The sequence below is a fragment of the Equus przewalskii genome, chromosome 1 (genome assembly GCF_037783145.1).
Source record: "Equus przewalskii isolate Varuska chromosome 1, EquPr2, whole genome shotgun sequence".
NCBI classification, from domain to species: domain Eukaryota; kingdom Metazoa; phylum Chordata; class Mammalia; order Perissodactyla; family Equidae; genus Equus; species Equus przewalskii.
The window spans coordinates 109,592,686-109,604,765 of record NC_091831.1 but is presented as its reverse complement, the minus strand read 5'-3'; the positions used below and the strand labels follow the sequence as shown (position 1 = coordinate 109,604,765).

The 12,080-nt window shown below is 38.0% G+C and overlaps 1 long non-coding RNA gene across 1 annotated transcript in view; it reads left to right on the top strand.

Moving 5' to 3' along the window:
* LOC139083514 (uncharacterized) overlaps window positions 1–12,080 on the top strand; it is a 67,048-nt gene that overhangs the window by 17,187 nt on the left and 37,781 nt on the right. Inside the window, exon 3 of the long non-coding RNA XR_011540307.1 lies at window positions 225–394. This is a non-coding gene — a long non-coding RNA (uncharacterized lncRNA). The remainder of the gene's footprint in view (window positions 1–224; window positions 395–12,080) is intronic.

The following is a 12,080-nucleotide window of genomic DNA, read 5'->3' as shown; positions in this document are numbered from 1 at the left end:
ACACTGTGTGCCTTCTGCCAGGCTAACTATACCTGGATTTGGGCAGGGTTGCCTCCTTCCTGTCATGTTGTTGGAAATATAAATGTTACCTCTGCGCAGCATTTTCAGAGCCCACACATAATAGAACCAGGCACTCTAATGCAGCACCTGCTTTTTTTTCTGTATAGCATTTGCTATTTTCATTCACAGGTTTGTTTTGTGGTTTTGTCCATCTTCCCCTCCAGATCATGAGCTTCTAGAGGGCAGGGACTTTGTTGATTTTTTCCAGCACTGGCACTGCTTGAATGCCCAGGGCACAGTTGCTGAATGAATAGATAAGAAGATCCAACCCACTACTGACCCACTTAATTATTAGAGCCAAATTCTCTTCCATCCTTTTAAATGGACTAGGTTGGTAAGTATTTAAGGTAATCCTGTGATTTAAACTTTTGTCGGTATATTAGTTTATGACAATTTACCAAATAACTCCCTAAATTTCAGTAGCACACCACTATATATCTTCCCACCTAACAGTGCTTGGTGAGGGTTCAGATTGGTGAGGCCACACTCTTTCACGTGTTCCTTCAGGAGCCCACAGTTCTTCCATATGTGCCTTCTCCAACCCTAGGACATTATCCACATTTGCATCCATCAGCATCATCGGAAAGAAAATAAAGAAATGCAGCAGGAAGGTTTTATCAGCCAGGTCTTGAATGGCACAACTCAGTTCCTTTACTCTTCCGTTGGCAAAGACATGGTTGTACGGCCACAAGGGAGGCTGGAATATGGAGATTGACATAAGGAATATTCTCAGGGAGAACTTGTGCTACCACATAGTCATTCCTCAAATATACTTGGATTCTCCTTCATTACGTAATCTCTGCGTCTGTTGGACTGAAACTGACCTAGGAAATGGGTGAGAGGCTATCACTGTCAGATATCTATTATGCCAGACCAGAGGTTTTATTCTCATTTTAAATATTAAATGGAGAAATTAAGACTGAAACCTGACAAGATGGCATCAACTCATCTCTGTATCTGCTCCTCCCCACTAAGAACAGTCATAAACACTGGAAATAATAAAAGGAACAAGTAAAGGAGAGCTTTGAAGGGGGTATTAGGAAAGTGAGTTGGTCAGGGGCCCCAAGTTTGGAAGACCAAACTACAAGCACCATCCAAGAGGAGAGGTGATCCAGGCCCAGGCTTTTCCCAACCAATATGGCAACACAAGGTAGCCCAGTCAGGCCCATCCATCCTCTGAGTTAAATTATATTCCTGACAATAACACTAGGTGAGCCTAGGGGAAGCAACAAGGGGACTTGATTGATTAGAAGCTCTGTTAACAGTAAACAGTCAGGGTAAGGGGTGTCCTTTTCCCAAAAGCCTGAGACTCTCCCCACTCCTCACCTCTCCAACCTTCCTTCCTTCCCCCAACACATGGCCCAGGAGCATTACTAGGGGAATAAGCAATAACAAGCAGCTCAGCCTGGAAGGTGCACTCCTTTCCCTCAAGGTCTCACACTTCCCTCCCCACCCAGAGAAACTATACAGTCAGGGAAACAGGGATGAGGTTTCAGACCACCCCCAGCACCCAGCCAAGGAGGTGCTCTCTATCCCTGGAGGACAGAAACTCCCTCCACCCACTTAGAGACAAGGAAACTCAGCTCAGGGAAGCTCATACCTCCCCTTCAGGCAACACCATGAGGGACCAGTGGGAGCTCCAGTGGCATGAGATACACCAAACAAACCAAAACAGCCCTGAAAAACCGAAAATTAGACTGTCATTGGAAACAAACCCCCCAAATTAGTTCAGGACTGGCACACTAAACCTCAGAAGTTGAATGCCTACTAAAATAAACTTAAAAATTAAATAGGACTGATATCTTCTAACATAATGTCAAAAAATGTGTCAGATACAGGGAAATAGTAACTTAAATGACAAAAAATCAACTGATGCCAACACACATCAATCAGATGTTGGAATTATATGACAGTGATTTCAAAGCAACCAACATAAAAAATAACTCAATAAGCAATAAAAAATTATACTGAAAGAAACAAAAAATTAGAGAAGCCCAGAAAAGGAATAGAAGTTATGAAGTAGATGTGAAAGTACACTATGAAAATGCAAAAACAGAAAAGGAAAGTTTGCTGGATGGGCTCAGTAGTAGAGTGAAGGTGACAAAGGGTATAATCAGGGAACTTGAGAACATACAATAGAATTTGTCTCATCTGAGCAACAAAAAAATAATGAAAATAATGAACAGAACTTCAGGGTCCTGTGCAGCAATAAACATAACCTGGAACATTCTTGTCATTAGAGTCTCAGAGGAAAAGGAGAAAGAGAGAGGGGCTGAAAGAGTATTTAAATAAATAATGGCTAAAATTTTCCCAAATTTAATGAAAGAGAGAAACCCACAGTTTCAAGAAGCTTATTATGTACCAAAAATGCAAAATTTTAAAAACTCCACACCAGAACACATCATAATTAAATTTCTGAAAACTAAAGACAAAAAAAATAAATCTCCAAAGCAGGCAGAGAGAAATGATGCATTACGAACAGGGGAACACTAACATGAATGACAGTAGAGTCCTCCTCTGAAACCATGGAAACAGGAAGAAAGTGATACAGCATTTTTCAAGTCATAGACATAAGACTGGTTAACCATGAATGTTATGTCTGGTAAAAATATCCTTCAGAAAATGAATACTACTTTTCAATATAAAGGAACAAACTATTGATCCATGCAACAACTTTGATGGATCTTAGAGAAATCATGCTGATTGAAGAGGTTATATATAAATGTACAGTGATGTAGAACAGATCAGTGGTCATCAGAAGTTGGGAGGATGTGACTATAAAGAGATAACATGAGTTATTCGGGGAGTGATGAAACTGTTTTTTATCCTGATTTTGTGGGGTTACACAAATCTACACAACTGTTAAAATTTGCAGTCTTAATAAAAAGAACATTTAAATTTACTCTGTATAATTTACAAAAGAAATTTTGAAAGGTCACATTTGCACATTTGACAAGTCATGATTGCAAAGTTAAACTGAGATCTTAAAATAAAATCTTGAGATAGCAAACGTAGATTTATATAAAGCCAGTTACATTTTAACATAGATAATTTTACATGAGCTGTCTAGGCATTTGTTTAAACTTTATTTTTTAGAACAATTTAGGTTTACAACAAAACTGAGAAGAAATTACAGAGATTTCCTGTAAACCTCCTGCTCCCACATATGCATATTCTCACCTATTATCAACATCAATCACCAAAGTGGTACTTTTTTTTTAACCAAGTTTGAACTTACAGAATTAACACATCATAATCACCCAAAGTCCATGGTTTTCCTTAGGTTTCATTCTTGGTGTTGTCCATCGTATAGGTTTGGACAATGTATAATGACATTATTCATCAATATAATATCACACAGAGTATTTTGACTGCCCTAAAATTCCTCTGTGCTATATCTATCCATTTCCACCCCCACTACCCATGGAAGCCACTCATCTTTTTATTGTCTCCATCGTTTTGCCTTTTCCAGAATGTCATTTGTTGAAATTGTACAGTATGTAGCCTTTTCAGAATGTGTTTTTATAACTTAGTAATATTTGTTTAAGATTCCTTGATGTTTTTTCAAGATTTGAGAGTTCATTTCTTTTTAGCACCAAATAATGTTTCATTGTCTGGAAGTACCACAGTTTATTTATGCATTCACCTACTGGAGGACATTTTAGTTGCTTCCAAGATTTGGCAATTATAAATAAAGCTGATCTAGACATCCATGTGCAGGTTTTTGTGTGAAAATAAGTTTTCAACTCCCTTGGGGAAATGCCAATGGGCATGGATGCTATGATAAGAGTATGTTTTGTTTTGTAAGAAACCATTAAACTGTTTTCCAAAACGGCTGTATCATTTTATGAAGTTCCTGGTGCTCCACATCCTTGCCAACTTTGGTGTTGTCGGTGTTCTGGATTTTGGTCATCTAACAGGTGTGCAGTGGTATTTCATTGGTGTTTTAATTTGTATTTCTCTGATGACATATGATGTGGAGCATAATTTTTTGTGTTTATTTGCCATCTGAATATCTTTTTTCTGATCTTCTAACAGAGGTATCTCTTTAAGGTCTCTGGACCATTTTTTAATTGTGTGGTTTGTTTTCTTATCATTGAGTTTTAAGAGTCTTTGTATATTTGGATTACCAACCAGAAAAACTCACCTAAGCTTCAGTGTCCTGAGTTTTTATTGGCCTTTGATTGCATGAATTATTGAATCTTTTACCACATTATTGAGCTCAATCTCCAACTCCCTTAGCTGGACCTCTGAGAATGCTGGGCAGATAGCACATGCTTCAAGAACCCCAGCCCTCTAATCTCACTGTTGATCTTTCTGGCATGAGCACTGCCACAGGTGAGCTCATGACATTGTGTGGTGCCTTGCTAGGACCACTGGTCACTTTACAGTCTCATTTTTTTTCTGTCTCAATGTCCATCTGTCTCACAATTTTGTGGCTGTTTCATCTTTGGCCCCCAGATTCCTGACCCAGTAGGCGTTAGCTAAGTAGCTCTTGGAATTAAATTTTATTAAATTCTGGGTTTCTTGTTCAAAACCACCTCCTAGTGCAACTTGTGCTGATCTGGCTCTACTTTTATTGCCTTTAAAAGAACTATGTCCGTGTTGAAGTGAAACTTCTGAGTGGCAAGGTCTTTGTCATACACTGATCTTGTAAAGTATTGCATTTGCTGTTTTGAATCCCAGTTATTGCTGATGGGATTCATGAAGACTCGTAGAATAAATCTCTTCTGGGGTAACGTGTCATTCTTTGAGGAGGGCCTTGTCAGCTGTGGAAGAACCATAAAGGATAATACATTTACTATCTTTCTTGAACCCAAGTGGAAAAGTCATTTCAGCCCTGCGGCCTAGTATTATGGAAATCTTTACAGAAATAGTAAGGGTAATCTGAAATGAGCAACAAGCAAAATAAATATCCCTATTAGTGGTTGTGACATTGAGCAAGAATATGACCTTTCTTGAAATAGAAAATATAAATAAAGCTTTTCTAAATTGCTCAACAATTCTAGATTGGAAATTGCACCAGGAATTCATTAATAAGCATAAATATGTCTTTTGCCTTTTGAGAGGTTTGGTAGCCAGTTTTGTCCATACCGAATTCTGTATATCTTGTCAATTGCTTCATTCCTTTTGGAATTCAATGTTGAGATGCATTACAACTATGATAGAAAAGCATAGCTTAGCATAGCATTGCATAGAATTAATACAATAGAAAGATCCCTTTATATCAGAAAGTCAAAATATGTTTATATATTTGTAAATGTATATATATAAAACAATAGATTAGTTAATATGCCTAAATAATGATAGGGACAAACCAGAAAAAGCTAACTTATTTTTCTCATCTTGGGGAAAAGCAAAATCAACTTTGGCAACACATGACAATTAGTGAGTGAAGTAGGTAAGTTTTATTGGGTGATTATATTAATTTTAATTATTTTAGTAATGTGGAGTTTATATTGACATCTTTTTGTCTGCCATTTACTAGTTGGGTGGCCTTGAACAAGTTATCTCATTTTTATGTGTTCTAGTTTCTTCTCTGTAATCTGGAAATATATCATCTATTCAAAGGGTTACTGCAAGGGTTAAAAATGAAAAGCAGTTAGCATGGTTCCTGGCATGATTATACTAATCGTGTAATGAGCGGTAGTTTTAAAAAGTACTTTTAAAAAGGGTATTTTGTTTCTAGGTGTCAGAACACTCATTTTGCTTTATAAAATTAGAGCTCCTAAAATATAGCTGAACAAGAGTTATAAATTAGATATCAAATTAATTTGGGTTTTTTTTTGTGCAAGATTATCCCCGAGCTAACATCTGCTGCCAATCCTCCTCTTTTTGCTGAGGAAGACTGGCCTTGAGCTAACATCCATGTCCATCTTCCTCTACTTTACATGTGGGACGCCTGGCACAGCCTGGCTTGACAAGCAGTGCTTAGGTCTGCACTCAGGATCCAAACCAGCGAACCCTGGGCTGCCGAAGCAGAATGTTAAAACTTAAACTGCTGCCCCACTGGGATGGCCCCCAAATTAATTTTTGACCTATGAATTTTCCACATTTATCAACTGAATTCTCCTGAAGATCCCATTGTTACTATGGATGATATGTGGCGTGTGGTGTGTCTGCATGCACACCCGTGTTATTGCCAAAGAAAAAAGTCTGATGAGGTATAAAACATCAAGCCCTCTAGATGCTAGATGTATCGAACAGGATTTTTTTCTGCTCAAAGAACCCAAAGGGATGTGCTGGCTCACATCTCACATTCTACCCAGGAAAGTTTAGAATAGACCTGACTCTATGTACAAATGGATCCAGAGACATAAAAATAAAACAATATTGGCTCATTAGTTTTGTCTTTGTCTTCTGTCTTAATTCTGCTTCTCTCTGCACATTAGCTTCATTTGTCTACCTGGATCTTGTGAAGGAATTATACACATCAGAGGGATCAGTCCTTTTATAGGTGAGCAAGTCATAGAATCTGAAATTTATTGTTAAGGATTCTGGGATATACTTTTAATATTACAGCTGATGAACTCATTCAGGGTTGCCATGGATGACAGGATAAGTTGTGTACTACAAAACACCAGGAAAAAAAGGGTCATCACCTAGACCTCCTCTGTGGTTGTGCAGTGCATATCCGGCACAACCACATATACACACACACCCCACATACCTCCTATTTCATTGAGACACAGCAGCACTGAAACTCAACCTTTCTTATCTTCCCTCCAATACCTACCACCCTACCTATACTTGACTTGTATTCTCTCTAAGGTGGAGCAATATTTCAATTGTTTTGAAGGCCTGATCCTCCACATGTGTCCTGGATCTTGTCTGCTGGTGCATCGTCAAGGCCACCCATCGCATTTATCCACTTATCTTCTGCATTTTCCATTAAAAAACAAACAGTAAACCCAAAAACCACAAAAATTTTTACGATCCATCTTTCTCCAGCTATTTTCCCATTTTGTGCTTCCCATTCATTGATTGATTTCCCGTGAAGAATGATTGTCATTTTCTTACCTTCCATTCACTTTTGATCAGTGTAATCTGGCAACCATGCTACCATACCACTGAATCGTCTCTGGTCTAGGTCATCAATGACATCCACACAGCCAGATGTAAAGGACTCTTCTGTCCTTACCTTGATAACACAGTAGTACTTGATACACTCAACCACTCTCTAAGTGTTGAAACACTTTCCTCTCTTGTTTTCTATCACCCACCCCTCTCCTGGTTTCCCCTACCACACAGGCACTTCTTTCTCAGTTTTTCTTGCTGACACTTCCTCGATCTTTACCTGACCTTAGATGTGGGGATACCTCTGGACTTGGTGCTATACCTTCTTATATTTCTTTCTTCCTAGATCAGCATGGAGTTTTAAACATTTTTTTTTAAAGTTGATAATCTTTATTTTATATTTCTGGCCATACTTCTCTTCTAAGCTTCAGTCTAGCATTGCTAATGTCACCTTAATAGTTTTACAGAGTAGTCAAATTTGATACAGATCTTCTCCATCTCAGTAAATGGTATGACCATCTTTCCATTTGTTCAAGCCAGAGATATAGGATCTATTTTTTATATCTACTCAAATTTACCTATCAATAAACACTATCAATTTGATCTCGAAAATTTTCATCAATTCTGTCACCAGCAACATCTCTGTGAAGAGCACTACAATAGTCTCAACTTTCCTCTGTCCACAGATACACTAAAATCCATTCTTTCACATTATAACGATGGCAATTTCCCTAAAATATAAATCTGATGTTACTTATGGTTTGCTTCAAATCCTCCAATAGTTTCTAGTAACATTTTTAAAAAATTCATGGTTTAGGGGCCGGCCCTATGGCCTAGTGGTGAAATTTGCGGGCTCTGCTTCGATGGCCCAGGGTTTCACTGGTTCAGATCCTGGGCGTGGACATGGCACCACTCGTCAGGCCAAGTTGAGGCGGCGTCACACATGCCACAACAAGGAGGACCCACAACTCAAAAAAAACCAAATGCACAACTATGTGCTGGGGGGATTTGGAGAGAAAAAAGCAGAAAAGAAAAAGATTGGCAACAGTTGTTAGCTCAGGTGCCAATCTTTAAAAAAATAATAAAAATAAATAAAAATTAAAAAGTCATGGTTTACTCTCGCTTCTGAGAAGATCTTGAATGATCTGTTCCATACTCACCTTTTACTTCCTTTCCTACATTTTACTCTTTTAATTACTGTAGTATGCTTACCATGATATCTAGTGTTTTTAAAAAACAGGTTCATAAAGAGTTTGAATAATTTAGTGTGTGACAGAGTGAGAGAATGGATTTCCAAATTAATACATTTTATGTGATATGTGATTTTTACACATACTTATCTGTGGAAAATCAGTAAATTCAAATTAGGTTTAGACATTTAATTATTTCATCTAATAGAAAAAAGTAACTTTTCCTTAATTATTTGTTTTCAAAGTGACATTATGCATACTTGTACGTTTTCAACTCCATACGCTTTTTAGAATCACTTATCAATTTGATTGTGCTTGCACTTAAGGTTATAGGTAAACGCCTGGATAGCTGACTTTTGACAATTGAATGTTTCTATCTAGGAGCATGGCTTTTCTCTCAAATGCCAGGCTTTTTATCATTTCTTGCAGACTCATTCCTGTTTCTTCTTTGGAAGATTTTTAGAATTGTCTTTTGTTATGAAATTATGTGTAGATGATCCTCAAAGTGGATCTTTTTCTTTTATCCTTCTAATTTGGTGGGGCCTTTCCTGAAAATTATTGTCTTTCTTTACCATTGAGATAAATGTATCCACTGTTTTAGGCAACTTGTTCCTCTGCATTTTCTTCATTCTCTCTTTTGGAATCTGTTTTTAGTTACGCTGTAGATTTTCTCTGTTGATCTTTAATCCCTGTGCTTGTGTTTTCAGTGTCTGAAGTACAATTTAATGTTATTCATCTAGATTATACTGGGGAGAATGGATTGCTTTCTGACCTGGGTTTATCTTTCACTTTGTCATTATGACAGAATCAGCATTAGTCAAATGGTCAAGATGCATCTTCCATGATGGGGACAACAATTTTTCACCAGGAAAAGGTGTGCACATGAAGGAGCAAGAGGAGTGGTCTGTGCTGGGTCCTTTCTGTTTGCTCCTTCAGATCTGTACTTCACCCTTCTCAATGTGACTCTGTCCTTCAAGAGGCTGAATACATGGGTGGGCTCCCTCGCCTTCTGGCTTCCCATGGAGCCCAGGAAGGAGAGGAGTTGGAGGCTGCAATACTGATTCCTCTGACTCTCTTGCCGCATGGACAGCCCAGGCCAACTGCACCCTGACTGAAGGACCAAACTCTGCTCAAACATCCTTCTCCATAAGATCTCTGAACTTGGCTTCCTGTAGTAGCTCCCTCTCTTGCCAGGTTTGTCCTGGAGGTAGTAACCATAACCTCAACATTATGTCCCATGATATCTCACTATCTATCCTCTGTGGTCTCCCAACCCCAGCTGACACCTGGGTAAAAGTGAGACAGGAACCAGCCTAATGAGATGGGGCCATCTGCAAGGCCCATGGTCTAATAAGATAAGGCCCCTAACCAGTCAGCAAGCTAGGAGAATCAGATAGAGTCCACCAAGATCAACGTTCTGCAGTCTCTGGACTTTCCTGGGCTTACACACGCACCCTAGCACCCAGCAGGCCACTGAAGGTGACCCTAGCCCCATTAGCATAGTAAAAATCATACCCAAGGGTGGAGAGCTAGCATGTTAATAATACATACGTCGCATGTAGCAGCATGCTACCTGACAGTGCAGGCATAAGCACAATCCCACCTACATGCCGTGATGGAAGACACATCCCCTGTCCCATCCTTGATAAAAACCCTTCAGTGTGGTTATTCGGGGAACCACAAGCCTCTCGCTGTCTCTTTTCTTCCCTTTCCATGATTGGTTCCCTTGTGCACAAGCTAATATCATCTCAGTCTTGCTCACTGTCTCTCTTGATTTCCATCCTGGGGGACAATAAGGACCCAATATGCCAGTAACAAGGGCCTCTTTATTAAAGTAATCTCAAATTATTCTAATTTGCATGTTGCATTTACCTCTTGCTGGTAGTCTGAAAGTTACTAGCAAAAATTAATGAAATGAAAAGCCAGCTGTCAATGCAAAATGAGCAATAACCATTCTATAGATAAGAGAAATAAGATGAGATTTATTTGAATCAGAATGAGGATTATAACCTGGGAAGGCCTTAGAAAGCATTTGGGGAAGCGTAGTTTTCAGTACAGTCTTATATTTTTTTAGAACAAAGAATGTACATTAAATACACCCAGGATACATTTTCATCAAAGTTTCAAGGAGGCATTTAGTTGCAAATTAGCAGGTCAACAACCCTGATGTCAGGAGAGAGACTAATCCTGCCATAACCAATAAGCCATAGAAAGGGAACTATGCATTCTTATCTTAAGAGAGTGTATCCTTTACTTTCATGGTTAAGCAGATGTACAATGTATGTTTGATAGGCCATAAGTCAGCCTTTTTAGTTCAAGATGAACCAGTTTTGAACCTCAATGGTTACCCTATACCTCAATAGGTGAAACTCTCTTGTCAAAGCATACAACAGAGAGGTTCAATAAGGCCCAAAGTAGGTTTCTTTCAAAATTTTAATGTAACATAACAGCACTGATGTAAGAAAAAATAAAACATTTAATAATTCAGAGTATTAAGCAAATGCATCATGCAATTAAAAATAATACTTTAGTAAAGTCTCTCACCCCAGATGACTTCACCAGCAAATTCTAACAATATGTAAGAAAGAATAATACCAATATTATTACCAAAAAAATTGATATGTCCTGTGTAAGCATGATTGAGGGAAAAGGGGCAAAGATACAAATAACCAATGCAGAAATTAAAAAATCAGGATTTCAGTAACATTTTTAAAAACATTAAAATTGTAAGATGATATTATATACAACTTTATATCTTACATTTGAAAATTTAGGTGAAAAAGACAAATTCCTAGTAAAATGAAGCTAACTAAACTCACACAATAGAAGATCTATGTAACACAATACATATTAATGATTGTGTATTTTTCAAATTCCAATCAGTATCAAATACTCAGGAATAAATATACCAAAAGATGTGCATGACATCTAAGAGACATCATTGAGATGGATTAGAGAAGATGTAAATAAATGGAGGAACACATTCTATTTACTATTGTAAATATGTCAATTTCCCCTAGATTAACCTACAGATTCAGTGCAATAGCAACGGGGCTTTTGGTAGAACTTGAGAAGCTGAGCCTAAAATTCACTTGGAAATGAAAAGGACTCAGAGTAGACAAGACAGTTTTGAAAAAGGTCAACACACTGGAACAATTTGCTCTATGGGATTTTGACGCTTTTGTAAAGCTATAGCAATTGACACAGTGGGATCCGAGTGATTGACACATAGGTGAGGGGGATGGAATGGAGGGCCCGAACAGACTTGCCCATAGAAGGACAAGGTCTGTGACAGGTGGTGGTGGTAGTGCAGTGGGCAATGCCATTTTTTCAATAGACAGTGCTTTCCAATTAGACATATATATATGGAAAAACAGCACTTCACCTGTGCCTCAGCCCATACACAAAATCTGTGATCGGTGGACTTAGATGTATATGTGAAGAAAACAATAAACTTTCTAAAAGATAATACAGAAGAATATTTTCACGATATCAGGGGTCTTCTCATAGAGGACCCTAAAAACATTAATTAGAGGGAAAAGATGGATTTTTATTTTCACTTTGTCATTATAGAAAGTGCCATACATATCCAAAAGAAGAAAATATAATGAAATTAACTTTGATACACTCTACACCGAGCTTCAGCAATGGTCAATTCATGGATAGTTGTGTTTAATCTGCATCTGCTTTTTCTCCTTCTCAGCCTCCTTGGATTATTTTGAAGCTAATTCTTGATACCATGTCATTTCATTTGTAGATATTTCATTATGAATCTCTAGACGATAGGGGTTCTTCTATAAAAACATAAACACA